The sequence below is a fragment of the Mus musculus genome, chromosome 15, assembly GCF_000001635.26.
Source record: "Mus musculus strain C57BL/6J chromosome 15, GRCm38.p6 C57BL/6J".
In the NCBI taxonomy this organism is placed as follows: domain Eukaryota; kingdom Metazoa; phylum Chordata; class Mammalia; order Rodentia; family Muridae; genus Mus; species Mus musculus.
The window spans coordinates 40,337,075-40,353,825 of NC_000081.6; the positions used below are offsets into that span (position 1 = coordinate 40,337,075).

Genomic DNA, 16,751 nt, shown 5'->3' on the forward strand with positions numbered 1-16,751 from the left:
TTATAATGAGAGTTTTCTCTCCACTGGTAGAATTGAGTGAAGTGAGATGTAACCTGTAATGGGGATGGACTGAATGACTGAGACCTTTGTGGACAAAAGACTGGCTTTCCAGTGGCAGGAGGAGATTCTACAAACAACCTGCCTTTAGACTTCTAAAAACATCAGCTTCTTTTGCAACAGGCTTCCTCTAGACTCAATAACCAATGTTTCCTTCAGTACTCTTCTTTATCACAAGACTGTGTACTTACCAGAAACTCATAACTGTTTGCACCAGGTCCTTAAAATGTCTTTATATATTTACAGCTCTGTGTCTCTGTGGAAATCTAGTCAAATATACAAAGCAATAGATCTAGATTCAAAAGTAGACCAACAGTCTTAGAAAGCATCATAGTTTATTTAATCAGATACATTGTCTACCCTCTTCTTCCTAGAACACCAGATCATTAGACCTAGTTTAGGAAGAGTGGAAAAAGAAAAGAAAGTCTGAAAGCAAAAAGAATTAGTGGAATGTTATATTTTATCCTTTCACCATAATGAATATTCTTCCCTTTGTGACAGGTAGAAATCATAACAGACACTCCTACTCTGTGGATGGGGATTTGGTAGGACAAAAAAAAAATCTGTTTTTTACATGCCTTATGAGTTCGAAAGAGAGCCATACAGTAAGACTGATAGAGTTATGCACTTGGGAAGAAGACAGGAAATATATGGAGCCTCTCCTAAATCATTCCAAATGGCTAAGTCATTTAGATGAGTGGCTTTGAAATGGGTGAAAGAGAAAGTGCTGGTAACTATAAAGAGATCCAATACACTTTTATTTCTACAGAAATGTGAAGTGAGAATAGCCTGTAGGTTGAGACTTTGGCTGTATTTTTCCATGGGCAGAGCCTTGGGCATAGGATTAGGCAACTGTGAGCTTTAGTCCTTTTAGAAGGACAATTCATCACCACAACCAATAGATGTCCTTGATGGGTACCTTTTTTTTTCTCACAGCAGAGTATTGAAGCCAGCGTAGCCTCAGTATCCTGCCTGCATCCTTAGTTGCCATTCAGGATGCATCATGCTTGTCCCCAGGACTAGGTTTACTTCACAATATGATCCACTCTGAGAAGATAGTGCTCAGATCAGGTTGGAGAGAGATATCTCTGTGTATCAGGGCAAATAAAGGAGTCAAGGATAGTTCATTAAAAGAGAAATAGCAGAATTACTATTAACCCTGTGCTATAAGAAGTATCTTTTGTGAGACTATGCCGGGGCCTAGCAAACACAGAAGTGGATGCTCACAGTCAGCTATTGGATGGATCACAGGGCCCCCAATGGAGGAGCTAGAGAAAGTACCCAAGGAGCTAAAGGGATCTGCAACCTTATAGGTGGAACAACATTATGAACTAACCAGTACCCCGGAGCTCTTGACTCTAGCTGCATATGTATCAAAAGATGGCCTAGTCGGCCATCACTGGAAAGAGAGGCCCATTGGTCTTGCAAACTTTATATGCCCCAGTACAGGGGAACGCCAAGGCCAAAAAGTGGGAGTGGGTGGGTAGGGGAGTGGGGGGGAGGGTATGGGGGACTTTTGGGATAGCATTGGAAATATAAATGAGGAAAATACCTAATAAAAATATTTTAAAAAGAAGTAATCATCTAAAATTGTAATCTCATGATTAAAATATATAACTTCATAGCCTGAGTTGGGTGAAGTAGCTACCTGCTTTCTCTTAAGCTTCTTTCTTCCTTCCTTCCTTTCTTTCTTTCTTTCTTTCTTTCTTTCTTTCTTTCTTTCTTTCTTTCTTTCTTTCTTTCTTCTTCTTCTTCTTCTTCTTCTTCTTCTTCTTCTTCTTCTTCTTCTTCTTCTTCTTCTTCTTCTTCTTCTCCTCCTCCTCCTCCTCCTCCTCCTCCTCCTCCTTCCTCTTCCCTATCCCCTCCCCTCCTCCTTCTCCTCTTTCTTCTTCACTTAGATATTGCCTCAAATAACATAATTTGATTTCTAATTTTCACTGAAAACTTACAAGGAGCTAAGAGTTCTACATCTTGTTCCAAAGGCTACCAGGAGAAGACTGGTTTTGAGGCAGCTAGGAGGAGGGTCTCAAAGCCCACCCCCACAGTGACACATTTCTCTAACACAGCCATATCTGCTCCAACAAGGCCACGCCATCTTGTAGAGCCATTTCCTGGGCCAAGCATATCACACTGTGGGTTCCTCATACTTCTTACAGACACCTTTTATCTCCGGCTGTTTTATGGTTTTAGGGGATTTGAAAGTTGCAAGCTATTTCCTGAATTTTGATTCAATTCTGCTGTAGTTTTGAAAGAAGACATAAGTATAAAGTGCAAAACATGATATTAAAATGCTTTTCACTATGTTTAACATATATGGAAATATGGGTCTACTCCTAAGACATTTGAGAAGTCATATATTTAAAAAGACTAAAGTGCTACAAATGTGGAACTGAATGTATCAATATATAAATGATGTGGTGGCATATGGCTTGAAGTTAACGAAGCTTCCTTTCCTAGCTGCCTCCTTATGGACTCTATATAAAAGGGGGTCATAGGGATACTTTGAGGCCAGTCAGATGTTTTATTCAGAGCACTGAGTTCCAAACTTGTATGACAGAGGTTTCATTCTTATAAAACTAAACTAAACTAAACTAAACTAAACTAAACTAAACTAAACTAAACAAAAGAAAAACCACCACTACCTTCCAGTACCTAGAATGTACAGAAATGGAGGTAAGAAATACACAGCCTCTTCCTTCAGAATCCTCTCCTCTTGCCAACAGTTCTTGAATTATGCCTTAGTACACAGCTATTGCTGTTCTAGGGACAGACTGGCTTCTATTATGGTTCAGTCGAGACCATGTGGAGAGAAACCAGCACTGCCTAGAGGCAAGCTTCTGAGTTGCATAACCAGAACCCAAGTATAGTAACCCAGGCTTCCTGGAAACAAACCTCAACTAAAGAAAAGAACGGGAGATGGTTTTCTTTGAAAGCAGCTTGCAACTTTCTTGATTTAAAAGATTTCTCCAATATCACAAACCACTGAGTACTTTCAGAGTAGAGAGAAGCAGGATTTCCACAGAATCCTGTGCCTTACCTTTGGGTATATATTCCAGAAATCAAGCGTGAACGGTCCATTGTGGTCCTTAAGTTTTCCCTGCACATCAAAGTTTGCTATAATCAGTGTGATAGTTACTTGAATCAGACTGGGGCCTTTTTGGTGTTTACATTTGTACTGTTTAACCATACTGGAAAATTCCATCATCTACTTAATGTGCATTTCTTTAAGTACTGCTGCAACATGATTGCAATCAAATTGGTTTACAATCAGTAACACACCATTTGGGAGTCAGCAATCCACTGTTAATAAACTGTGTACAGCCACCCTGTTGTAGAGATGCAGTAACCATTTGGAGTTAATGTATACCATGCTTGTTCGTGTTTTAAGTAAGTGGTACATTAAGAAGATAGGCTAAGTTTGTACTGAGTGATGAATTATGTGTTTTGATTAGTAATCTGAAATCTGTAGGAGTCTCCTTTTTTTTTTTTTCATGAAAGCTGTGGCTAAAACATACCCTACAGATAAAGGTCATTAGACTTGAAAGGCAAGCAGAAACCAATCAGCTTCTTAGAAAAGATTGCATATAATAAGCAAGTGTATTGTCTAGCTGCTTGGCTTTCGGATTGCTACTAATTTATAGAGTGAAATTGAAAAGCTGACATGTGGGATGGAGTATATATGTTGGTGGTAATATTATACAAGTGCAGGTCAGTTATGCTTTGCCAACCTGCAGACACAGCCAATGCTATCAAGACAATAATCTCCAAAAACATCTTAAGGAACTTGACTCATGGATTCTTTATAAGTCAAGCATAGAACTAAATTATGAAAATAAATTATGCCCATGACTGTCCCTTCATTGTGGACAGCTACCACACACAGAGCCTAGCCTTCTTTTCACCAATGGAATAAAGGGAGTTCTGTACTGATATATTGATGGTTCTATCACACGTACTAAGGAAAACCCTAAAACTCACTCACCCTAAAACAGGATGGCAAAAGGAAGGAAAAGAAAGGTAAGGGAGAATGTTGGTGTCTGAGTGGTCATCTCTCCAAGGTGCTGAGATCGGCTATGAAGTAATCTTATCCACTGTTGGATTTAATGTAGAGGGGACCTAGAAAATAGAACAGTGTTATCTGGCTTGTTACTGATGACAGAAACATATCAGTATAAAGATCTATCAGTCTAACATATATGCACATGCCATGCTAAACTAAGCATACACATAAACACAAAGACACACACAGCAAGCATATGTAAGTTGGGTTGAGAGGAAAAGCAAATGAATGAGAAATCTCAGCCTTTGGTAGCTTCCAGAAAAAGAAAACCTGGGACAAATCCACAGAGAGAAAGGTCCTGGTGGGCTCGATGTTGAAATGGATGAACTGGCATTGTTTGGTAGCTTTCTTCAGAATATTGCTTTGATTTTGTGCCCCTTACAACTGAGTGATTCGTCATATTTATAGTGATGTACTTTCACAGTTGGGAGCCCACTGACTTGGGAATATGCTAGCACATACATACTTTATTAGTCAGGCCAGGTTTAGGGGATGAAAGCCAGACTGGAAAACTATTAACCTGGAAATGACAAAAATGGCAAAAGGCCAGAGTGCCAGAATTTCACCTTGATGGATGCAGAATAACATTACAGTACACAGGGTACACCATGACTTTATGTGCCTGATCTCACGAGAACCTTTGCCTGGGTCTGATGCTGTCTGATGAGAGCTATGGCTCTTCTAGTAGAGAAAGGGAGAAACTGAGGCTGGGATTCACCGTTTCCAAGAGCAACAGTGTCTGCCTCTACGCATCTTTCAGATGCAGCTCATGGAGCAGAAGAATGTAGTTGAAGTTCCCCAGTGGATGCCTTGAGTCATACCCAAATAGTTTTTCATTAATTAGGACTCTTGGTTACCATGGCAGAAGAAAACAAGAGGTAGATATTATTATAGATACAAAAATGCTAAGGCCGAGAAATAAATATACAGACATTGACTGAAGTGGAAATGACAATTGGAAGCTCACCGTCTCCCTCCTCTTCTCTCCCTGCTCCCTTCCCTTGCTCTCCCCTATCTCCTCTCCTCTCTCTAATCAGTGGTATAAAGCAGTGATGTCCTATAACTGAGCATATGTTATGGTTTAAAATTCACCCTTAAGTCTACTTCTGAAGAAGTCCATGTGACCAAAAATTAGAAAAATAATGCTTCAACTCGTAACGATACCAGTAGGGACCGAGAGGATAAGAGAGAACAGAAGACCCAGCCTGCAGAGATGACAAACACTTTCAGCTCGGCATATGGTGGACTATTGGTAGAAATGGGAAACCTTGAAGAAAGGTCATGTTTGAAAGTGACGACAATGTGATTATTCCACTGAACTCACTGAGGCCTGGATGCTTGGGGAACATCACAGAGGGACGGATGTTAGACAGCTAGAGATGCAACTCTGGATCTCAGGAAAGAGGCCCTGCAGATGACTGGCCTGGCATTCATCAGCAACGAAGCTGAAATAGCACATATAGTTTGAGGATTTTTTTGTTTTTTCATTTACTCTTGGGTAAATCCAATCTCAAATTATCATGTAAATTTTATGAAAATTCAATTGAAGTCTGAATTTATAGACCTGTCACCGAATTCTTTCCTTCTATGGTCCATGCTTGCCATAACAAATTTATTTCCTTTGTCAACGCTGTTGAAAATGAGTGTTATGAAAACTTTTCTGAAAATATGCTTCCTACAAAAGAGCTCCGAAAAGAAAAAGTAGACCAGATAAAAGCTATTTTAGCATACTAGGGCCTGTAGAGAATGTGTTATTGGTGTCGCTGTAAGCTTTCATGAGTTGGATCATCTGCACTTTGCTGATGTCCAAAAGTCAGCTTCCTATATTTACCGGTTTTTTTTTTCATAATTGGTTGATTCTTTATAAATTTCGCGTTGTGTACCCAGTCCCACTCATTCCTTCTATATCTGCCCTTCCACCCTTGTAACCCACCCCAAACAAAACAAACAAATAAAGACAAAAGCATGTCACCATGGAAGCTGTGGTATGTCATAGTGTGTCACACAGTACTCCTTTGTCACAACAGCTTCACTTGCAAGTGTTCATAGCAACGAGTCCTTGGTCTAGCTCAAGGCCTCTGGCTTCTGATATACCATCAGAATTGGACTCCTACAGGGACTACTCTCAGATATCTTGCTGTTGGCCAGAGTCGTGGAGAGCCACTGGCTTTGGATTTGTAAGACCAGCCCTTTCACATGCTCTAGCAGCTTAGAGACAGGGAACATGTTAGGGTGGGCCTGCTTAAAGCCCTGGATCTGGTCCTGGGTGGAAGCTGAGTTGGTCAGCCTGCCAGCTTTCCCACATTCGGGCTACTCGGGCCAGCTCTCCTGCGCTGCCCAGGTGAGGAGCCTGGGTAGCTCTGCACAGCCCTGGGTTATAGCCTCAGGTGGCAGCCCAGACCAACGAAGTCCAATGACCTTTGGTGATAACAAAGCCCTGGACGTTGACCCCTGCTGCTATGGGGTCATGGTCCAGACATGGCCACCAGTGGCAGCACAGACCGAGACATCACCATGGCCTCAGAAGACAGCGTAGGCTTCTCAGGGCCCGCTGTTCCTCAGCATTGTTGGATCTCCAGCTCTGTCTCCTCAGAGTGCACAAGCTTACCCCTCGCAGTGGCACCCAACGTGGTACACTACAAAGCAGCAGACCTTACTCCGGGGTTACTGGCTTTCATTATGTAGAAATGGATATTCCTTTGTGTAAAACTTTTGAGCGTTAGTAAGGTTTCTTTGTTTAAAAACAAGCAAAAAACAAACAAACAAAAACCTTTCTCATCGGGACTGAGAAAGGTGCCCATTATCTTGAATACTATCCCCTTAGGAGCTCTTTGTATAAACTCTCTACACAGATGAAATGCCACGACCAAAAAGAAAGTTAGGGAGGGCACGGTTTATTTGGCTTCCATATCATAGTTCACCATCAAAGGATGGCATGACAGGAACTCAAACCAGGGTGGCAACCTGAAGGCAGGACCTGATGCAGAGGCCACAGAGGGGTGCTGACCTGAGGAAAGATGTTTTCCCTTAAAATGGAAAATTTGTAGTGTGTGTGTTTATGTGTGTGTATCTCTGTATGTAAATGTGAGTGTGAAAGTGTGTGTATATATGTTTGTATATGTCTTTGTGTGTGACTGTGTGTCTGTGTATGTGAATGTGAGAGTATATTTATGTCTGTGTCTCTGTGTGTCTGTATGTGTGAATGTAGTAGTGTGTGTCTGTCTGTATATATAAGTGTCTTTGTGTGTGTGTCTGTTTCTGCATGTGTCTGTGTATGTGAATGTAGGTGTGTGAGTATGTATGTCTGTGTGTCTCTGTGTGTGAGTGTGTGTGCATGTGTGTATATCTCTCTATCTGTGTGTATGGGTATGTGAGTGTATGTATGTGTGAGTGTGTGACTGTCTTTCTCTGTGTGTATGCTTCTCTGTGTGTGTCTGTGTGAGTGTGTGTTTGTCTGTGTGTATGTGTGTGAGTGTATGTGTCTGTTTCTCTGTGTGGGTATGTATGTGTTTGTGTGTATCTCTGTATGTGTGAGTATGTGTATGTCTCTGTGTGTTTGTGTTTGTGTGTGTATGTGTGTGTGTGAATGTATGTACATGTCTGTGTATATATGTGTGTGAGTGTGTTTGTCTCTGTGTGTATGTGTGTGAGTACGTGTATTTGTAAGTGTGTGTGTGTTTGTTTGTGTGTGTGTGAGGGTGTGTATCTGTCTCTCTGTGTATATATGTGTGGCAATGTGTTTGTTTGTTTATGTGTGAGTGTGTGTTTGTGTGTGAGTGTGTGTCTGTGTGTGAGTGTGTGTGTCTCCGTATTTCCATAAATTGCTTCACACCTCTGTCTCTTCATTTTCACCTATGCTCTCATTGCCAGAGCCTCATGCGTAGGAACATGGAATTAAAAAATTAAAGGATACCTTCTTGAAACAAAGTGCCACCCCCGTTTTGATGGTATGTTTTCAGGTATTTATTGGGTATTGAGAAAATTAAGTAGTAACCCTAAGTGTTTTCCCTTGTCAGCATGTTTTATTGATTGGAAACAAGAGTCTAGTGTCAGGCAGATTTGTCTTAATGCCTTTCTCCACCACTTCCTCGGGGTGTGGCCTGTGTTTCAACATTTATAACTTTCAATGTTAGAAGTGATTCTTTAAATATGCAAAGCATGTGAAAGAAGACAGTATTGAGAAGCACCGAGTACACAGTAAATACTCCCAGCACGTTAGCTATTGTTGGTGATGCTAATTTGTAAATATTTTACATTTGCTTTAGTATTTGTTCTGTGTAAATTTATTTTCAGATAATCGAAAGTACTGTCTAGTTTCTCATTCCATGTCTTCTTTAACCCATGGGTCATTTAAAAATCTGTTGTTTAATTCCCAAATATTTATGGATTGCCCAAGTTTTCTCTGTTGCTGATTGCTATGTATACTTCTCTGATCAGGAATCTACTTGGTATGATTTCAATCCTTTTAAATATATTAAGCCTTGTGACATACCTCATTATTTGTAAAATTACAACGTGATATATGTAGTAGAAATATTGATCTCATCCTCTACACCATTCATTTAAAGATACGTTTGTAGTATTTCTAATAGCATTATGCTTTTTGTAAGACATTTTTAACCTGCGTGATATTAATTACAGGATATACAGGATGGACTTGTCTCCTCTGCTTTTGATCAGGGCCATCTTGGTCAGCTTGCAAGTCTGCCACTGAGCTATCCTTCCCCTTCATCAGAGGCGATGAATCCAAGAACACATCGTTCTGAGGATGTGGGCTGAGAAGGAATTCCAAACGTTAGCATCATCCACACGTCCAGCCGGTATCTTTCCTCTCTCTAAAGTCAGGACCCTATGCAAGGTCACAACCTTATACAAGATGAACCATACCATGGTACTCTGTTTTTCTATCTATAGCTCTCTCTGTGTGTATGTGTGTGTATGTGTGTATGCATGTATGTATGTATATATGTATGCATGTATGTATGTGTATAGGTTGAAATTATCTTTTTATATATGATGGAGTGATACTTGTTAATTTTTTGAGCATTTCTATATCTATGCTAATGAAAGATAGTGGCTTGTAGTTGTTTCTTCCTTACCTGATGTTTTCACAATACAGGGCTGACCCCAGAATCAGTTTGGAAGGGTTTTTGTTGTTGTTGTTGTTGTTGTTGGTGGTGGTGGTGGTGGTGGTGGTGTTTTTTTTTTGTTTGTTTGTTTTTTGTTTTGTTTTGTTTTGGTTTGGTTTTGCTTTTATTTTTCTAGAAGAGATTATGAAAATTTCCTATTCTCTCTTCCTTAGAGGCTTTGTTGAATTCACTGGTAAATTTTCTGGGCAGCTTCTTTTGAGAAGGCTATTACATATTGCATATAGAAATATTACATCCATAAAATGTTGTAGAGAAAGTTATTAAATATTATTTAACTTCTTTAGTTTAGGTAGCTATTCATCTGCCTAACATGTCTCTTTACCCCATGCACACTTTACAGTTAAGATAGCTAAAGTATTTGTCCAAGTTGCCTAACATGTTAAGGTTATGGATGCAAAATTATTTTATAGCTTGCAGAATTCCTTCACTATTCACATTTAAGTATCAGTAATGCCTTTTTCATTTTGAGTGTTGTGAATTTGTATCATTTCCGTTTTTCTTGAGTAGCCTAGATAGAGGCTCATCAGTGTTAGGTTTCCCCACAGAGAGTTAGTTTTGGGTTTCATTATAGTTTGATATTTTCTGCTATAATTTATTGTTTATTATTTTGTTTATTCTATGCTTAATTTTTTTCTCTAAGGAAGAACATAAGTTATTGATTTCAAAGTTCTAAATCTCTTCTGTGCTTATTGCTATGAATTTTCCTCTGAGTACATTTCCCCCATGATTCTTAAGTTCTAATAAGTTGTATTTAAGTTATTTAGTTTAGGAATGTTTTTCTTTTTCTTTTTTGGTCTTTGTTGTTCTTTTTTTCCTCTATTAATTAGTTTATTTACTCACTTTATATCCTGATCACCGCCTGTCCCTCCTCTGAGTGTCTCCCTCACACAGCCCGTTCCCCATTCCCCTTTCCTCTGAGAAGGTAGCGGATTCTTTTGACCTATGGATTATTTTGAAATATTTTACTTCATTTTTAGATCTAGAGAATCTGCTATTATCTTTCTGCAACTGGCTTTCATTTTAACCCCACTGTTGTTTGATAACATTACATAATGTCATTTTTTAAGTCTGTCTAGGCATATTTTGGGCTCCTGGATTGCTCAATGTTGAATGTGATGTTAAGCATTTGCATTCTGCCATTGTTGGATAGAATAATCATCACATTTCAGTAGGAATAAGTTGAATGGTAGGGTTACTCATGTTCTCTAGCCCACTTCTTTGCTCTAATGCTGAGGGCTGAGCCCTGGTAGAGAGCGTGCAGAGCAGATGTCCCAGTTCCACACAGGTCATCTCAGCCTCTTAGAGACAGGTGCCAGAGGCCTCCACCTCCCATTTCTATCAACAGTGTTATCTCAATCTGTTTTCTTAAGGTCCAGACCGGTTTTAACGATTACAATCCTGTCTTTGTGTGGGGCACATAAGGAGCATGAGCGACTGTTTCTTCACTCAGATGGGATGGTGTACTACTCTTGGCTCAGGTGGGATGAGATTCTGATGGAGCTGACTCTGGCTATGGAGAAGCAGCTTCATATACTTCACAAGGACAAGTTTCTCCTTCGGCATCCCACAAGTATGAGCGATCTCTCCTTGATGTTCTTTTTGAGAACTTTTTATCGATTTCTACAGGTAATACCCACAGAAAGATGGCAGGTACTACTGTCTCCACCGATGCTGATCTGTCGCTGATGTCGATCTAGCTCCATGAACAGCCTTTCAGTGACCCATGGGCTCACAGGATGTGGCACATGCAGGGACCGTGAAAGGCATTAATGTTCTCATGTTAATTTTCATCAGAAACAGGTATGATTTTTGTAATCATCAAAAGACAATAGAAGAGTGTCCATATTCCAAATGAAATGAGACTAGGGTAGACAAGACATTCTGTGGATACTCCTAGCCAAAAAGATGTAAAGTGCCCCTGTGAATCATGGTACCCCTGCATCAGCAGGCCACAGGGCTTGTTTCCTTTTGTTCTAATTAATATTCAGCCTTCTGCGGTTGATTAAAATGCCCATTTAAGTGTTTCTGCTGGTGCGTGGCTTAGAATCTGCTGCTTCAGGAGAACAACTTTTGGCTGTCACTGTCTGAAAGCACCTGTCCTCTGTGTCTGGAAGCAGAGACGTTTGCCCCAAGACCTCAATTAGTAATGGTTCCAAGAAAAATCACTGATTTTCAGTTTACACAACTTTTTCTCAGATCAAGAACGAGTGTGACAAGTTCCACGCACTGGCAAGTGGGAGACAATATGAGCAATCTCATCAACTTTCTTTTCTGTTTTGGCTTTCCTCACCTGTCTCCATTTCTTGTTTCCTTCCAAACCCGTTATTTTCATTTGAAAAAAAGCACAGCTTGGAGACTTGAAGTAAGAGAACACAGTGCACACCTACCCTGCTTCCTTTCCTGCCTCAGCTCCACTGACATTTTTTTCCTGCATTGCCATAAGAGCCTCCTAACTTGTGTCCACCTCTGCTTTGCTCCCTCACCATTGTGTACATAGCAGTGTGCATGGCTGATCCCCAAGGCCAGTACCGCTGTGTCCCTCGCCAGCTTAATACCATGCACTAAGTCTACACTCATTACCTTTGAGTGTAGCTGAGGTAGGTGAGATTCCTAAGTGTATTTATTGTATGCTATTCCCAATGCCTGGAATATACCTCCCCTCCCCCCACCGTCCACACACACACCAGAGAATTTTGTTCTGCTGTAGTTATTCTTTATGTCTCAGGAGAGACTCTACATGACACTACGCTTGCCTTTCATTTTGAAAGATCTTCTTTCAGTGTACCCCAGGCTAGCCTCAAACCCATGACACTCCAGTCACTGTCTCCTGTGTCTTGGATATCATTAAATTCGCTAAGCATAATTTTTATTGTTGTTGTTATTGTTTTTAATATCCACCTCTTCCTCCACAAAGCCTTATCAGAATTTAAAATATAAATTTAGCCACACAGCTCTTTCATTAAACTTTCAAAGCCTCAAGAACAAAATTACAGTAAAAAAAAAAAAATCTTTTTGCAGATCGTGGGTGGAACTCAGGGACTTGCTTATATTAAGCCTCAATCACATTCAACAACCATAATTTGTGATCTACTTCCAGATTGTCAGAGTCTCAAAACTATCTCAAACATGGAGTTCATAAGTTATTTTTTGTTGAACAGTCAAACACACACACACACATGTATGTGTATATATATATATATATATATATATATATATATATATATATATATATATATGCAGAGATAAAATAGAAAAGAAATCTAAAAGCTATAATAGGAAATACCCCGACTTGAATATAACTATAACATTTAAACAACATGTTAGGAGGGCAGAGAAATCTCTATAGATGCACAATCCATCACTGTGGCTTAGTGATTCTGACCTTACAGGTACAGAAAGCCCCGTGACAGCTGAGTACCAGGGAGCAGAGTGTGAAATGGTGGAGAGTAAGCATTAGAAAGATCTAGAATGAAAGTCTGCTGGGATTTTAAGGCAATCCCATCTGGGCAGGGCACTTTGAACTTGAGTTAATATTAAAATTGTGATGAAAAAATATTTATTTAATTAAGTGAATATATGTATGTATGTATGTATTCTAGAAACTTCAGTTTCTTTTGTTCATAATAAAAGTGCTTTGCTGGATGGTGGCTGTGGGAGCTGGCTCACTTTTCCTGGGAGGTTCTTCCTGAGAACTCCAATGCCTTGGTTGTCCAGGCCTTGGCCCTGGTGAGAAGCCGTGGAGCCTGTCCATTCTTAGGAACATTTAGGAACACAGTAAGGGAACTGTCTTGTTCGCCTTGGCTTGGAAGTATAAATCTGCTTCCATTGATTTCAATGCTACCTCAGTTTTTCTTTGTTAACATACAACAGGAGTGGTATGTCAGTATGGGCAACCCCGTCCTGTGCACCATTTAGTCTGAGATTCTCAGATTCAGTGTACTGTTAAATAGACTGAGATATGAAGTAAGCGACACTTTCATCATTTGAATTAGGAAGGTTTAGTTTAAGTAGCCTTGTAAAGCACGTATGATTCAAAACCTATTTTTATTCATCCACAAACTGCTGGCTTGTATCTTATTAGATGAATACATTTCTCTTGTTTCTACCCCAGTGACTATAAGGTAATAGAGCCTGAAATGCGGCAAAAATTTTACTTGAGCAGAACAGTCCGTTTATAATTCATAACATTTGGCACATTAGCATGCTTGTTGTCTGTGTTCATTTCTTTTAGGTTTAGGAGGGACTAAATTTTTGTTTGTTACATCTGTTTGTTCCCTTTTCCTTTCTCTCCTCCTCAGCCTCCTGGTTTCTAAGATGCTGAAAGGTTTACACAGGCACACCTTGCTTCTCTTTGCTTCCTGATGTTTCTGAGAGTAAGTCAAAGCCTACAGGGATGCTGAATAATTGATTTCAAACGTCCTCTGGAATTCTGGCTTGGGCCAAGTTTGTCTACAGAGCATGTTCATCGATCAAGTAAGGTACACAATGCAGAGACCGTAATGTCATCCTTTTCACATTTAAAAATTACAATTATATTTATTTATACATTTATTTGCCTCCCCCACCCCATCTGCATTGCTGTGAGAGTTTCCTAACTGGTATCCACTGTCTGCTTTTTCTACCTTCACCAGTGTGTGTGTGTGTGTGTGTGTGTGTGTGTGTGTGTGTGACAGTTGGGACAACTATCCTTCCATTATGTGGGTCTGGAGGAATGAACTTGGGTCTTCAGGCTGGTGGCAAGTGCCTTTACTGGCTGAGCCATGTTGCTGGATCCTCATTTTGCAATCTACAACTTGAATACAAGAGTTATTGATGCCTCTGAAGGTGTTGGGTGTCCTCATTTCTTCTCACCTCATTTTGTATTGCACTAAACTGCCTTCCGAAGTTTGAACTTTCTTGCATGCTTTCATATTAATATACCACAACTTTCTCTGCCTCCATGGGATTTGGTTAAACAAGTTAAATGAACTAAGTTTAAATGAGTTTTTACATTATGGCTCAAAATAAATTGTCTTCCTAATGGTGAAACCCAAGTGAGAATATCAAAAGTTCTGGGCTCCAGGGTGAGTATTTCCAGTCATCCTGTAACCAAGCCTAGTTCCAGATTGGCTAACGATCTAGTTTACATTCAGCAAGACCAAATCTCTTGTGATGGAGTACTGACAGGAGAGCTTCCTATGAACTGGGCAGACATTCTGAAGTCATGAACTGTGCTCCCAATGTGGGTGCCATAAACTTAGTAATGAATAACACTCTCTGAAAGTCTGGACAAGAGAGATGTCTCACTGCAGGAGGCATGCTTTCCTGTCTGCAACCAAACTCTGCTTAGCTGATATCTGAAGCCTGACTTCACACTCTCCAGAGCTTGTCTTTGATCTCACACAGTTTAGTTAAATTGACTCTGATGTGTTTGCAGATTGGAGTTGGGGGTTAGAGAAATGTGGGGGTGGGGATGTGAACCCATGTGTTTCTCTTCATTGGAGAATTTGCCAGTATTTGTCCTCTAAGGAAATAAGATTTTCTTGCTTGTTTTGATTGATGGAAGAGCATTTCCAACACAGCTATTGCCTTTAAATGCTTTGGGGCAGAGTCTTAGGGAAAAGCTACAAAGTTGGATACAATGTGACCAGTGAGATGTGGGAGGGGAGCTGTAACAAGTGTAGTCCAGAAGCAGGAACTAGAAGAGCAGTTGAGCAGTGGCCTCCAAGCCTGGCAAAAGTGTATCATTACTTCTCCATGCAGAGCTAGGGAAAAAATGTTAAGCTATAGCTTCTTGTGTGACTATTTTGAACCTGTCAAGAACATTCTTATCATTTGAGTTTATCTCACTGAAGTCAATAGAAATTATGAAGTGTTTTCTGGGGTCTTGGTACTAAAGAAAGTTTGCACTTTCTTTTTTTGTTTGTTTTAAATTCAGTATTTCAGGTGCTGTTACATAAGAGAAAGGATTCTGGGTTATACCTTAGATATGTCATTTGTAAACATTTGTTGCTCATGGTAGATTGCACCATTGCTCAAAGATCCTCTGCTTCTCTACCTGCTCCTCATCATTTTGATGCTTAACTCTTGACTTGCTTTAGACCAGTGGTTTCCAACTCTCCTAATGCTGTGACCTTTTAATATAGTTCCTCATGTTGTGGGGAACCCCAACCATAAAAATTATTTTGTTGCTACTTCACAATTTTGCAACTGTTATGAATCCTAATGTAAATACCTGTGTTTTTCGATAGCCTTAGGCAACCTTGTGAAAAGATAGTTTGACCCCTTAAAGGGGCCACTACCAGCAGGTCGAGAACTTCTGCTTTAGACAGTGAACTGTGGGTCACTTGAAAGGATGTCAGATCTAAGCTTTGGTTTTCAAGGACATGACATGTCTCCACTTATCCCTTTAGCAGCTTCTAACCCTCACCATAAGAAAAAACCAAACCAAACCAAACCAAAACAATGCCCCAGATAGTTGTGGTCCTCTGAGATGAGACAAAAGCCGCAGCCCAATAGCTAAATAGTCTGATGTGACCTAGCTGTCTGTTAGACATATGTGGAATCTAACGCTTCTTTTGGGAGTCAGTGGAATTTCACAGTTTGTTTGTTTGTTCGAATGAGTTCAATGTGACTCACTCAGAAAATTCTAGATGCCAACTATATAGCAACATCTGTACTATGTCTAGGAGATATAAAAACTCATCTCTTATAAGCTTCCAGTTTGCTGGCGGGGTCAGGGGCATACTTAGTGAGCCAGGTTTACAAAGGAATCATGAGTTTTGCGTCGGTTGCTATAAAAAGTCAAAGTGCAGTGTCACCCGGATAGAGAACAGGAGGAAATACAGTTTAACTTGAAGGACTGAGTGTATGTCAGCGTTGATGTCATAAACAGAATTTGAATGTGCCTCTGGAGGTACTGTTTGTGCAGTCTACATTGATTCGTGACTCTGTATGTACCCTCGTACAGATTAGAACTTGCTTCTCACATTAGAGATATATAATTGGGGTTATGCATAAGGTCATTGTATAGAATGAGGTTTAAACATGTATGTGATGCATAAGATATTTTCAAATTCTATATATGCATATTCATCAAATTTATATGCATCATATACATATAAGAACACTTTGTACCAGATATGACTTATAGTTCTCAAGTGATTAAAAATTATGTACTAAATTTATTGAGTCTTTTTGAGTAGAAATAATCAATTCTTTAAAGTGACTTTTTGTAAAAAGTCAGATTCCTCATTAAGTCTTGGTATTATTGTAGCTATAATTAGGGAAATTATATTTACATCTATAATTAGTAAATAGATTAAAATGTCAGGAGTACAAAGAGATAAAATTTTTATTTTTGACATTTTCGTGATGATGTGACTTAGCTTTCAGTCCAGCTGTCAGTTAAAGGGAGGGATTCAAGGCTTTTGGAAGGACTTCTTATTTAGATTGGAACAAGAAGCTATATTCTCTTAAGATAAAAGCATAAATTGAGAATGTCA

At 39.7% G+C, this 16,751-nt stretch overlaps 1 long non-coding RNA gene across 1 annotated transcript; it reads left to right on the forward strand.

Annotated features, from left to right (window-relative positions):
• The first annotated feature begins 6,191 nt into the window (after positions 1-6,191).
• Gm41311 lies at positions 6,192-13,791 on the forward strand. Its single transcript, XR_875320.2, has 4 exons — positions 6,192-6,294; positions 8,759-8,937; positions 10,894-11,067; positions 13,566-13,791. It is a non-coding gene; the product is annotated as a predicted gene, 41311 (long non-coding RNA).
• Positions 13,792-16,751: the final 2,960 nt, after the last annotated feature.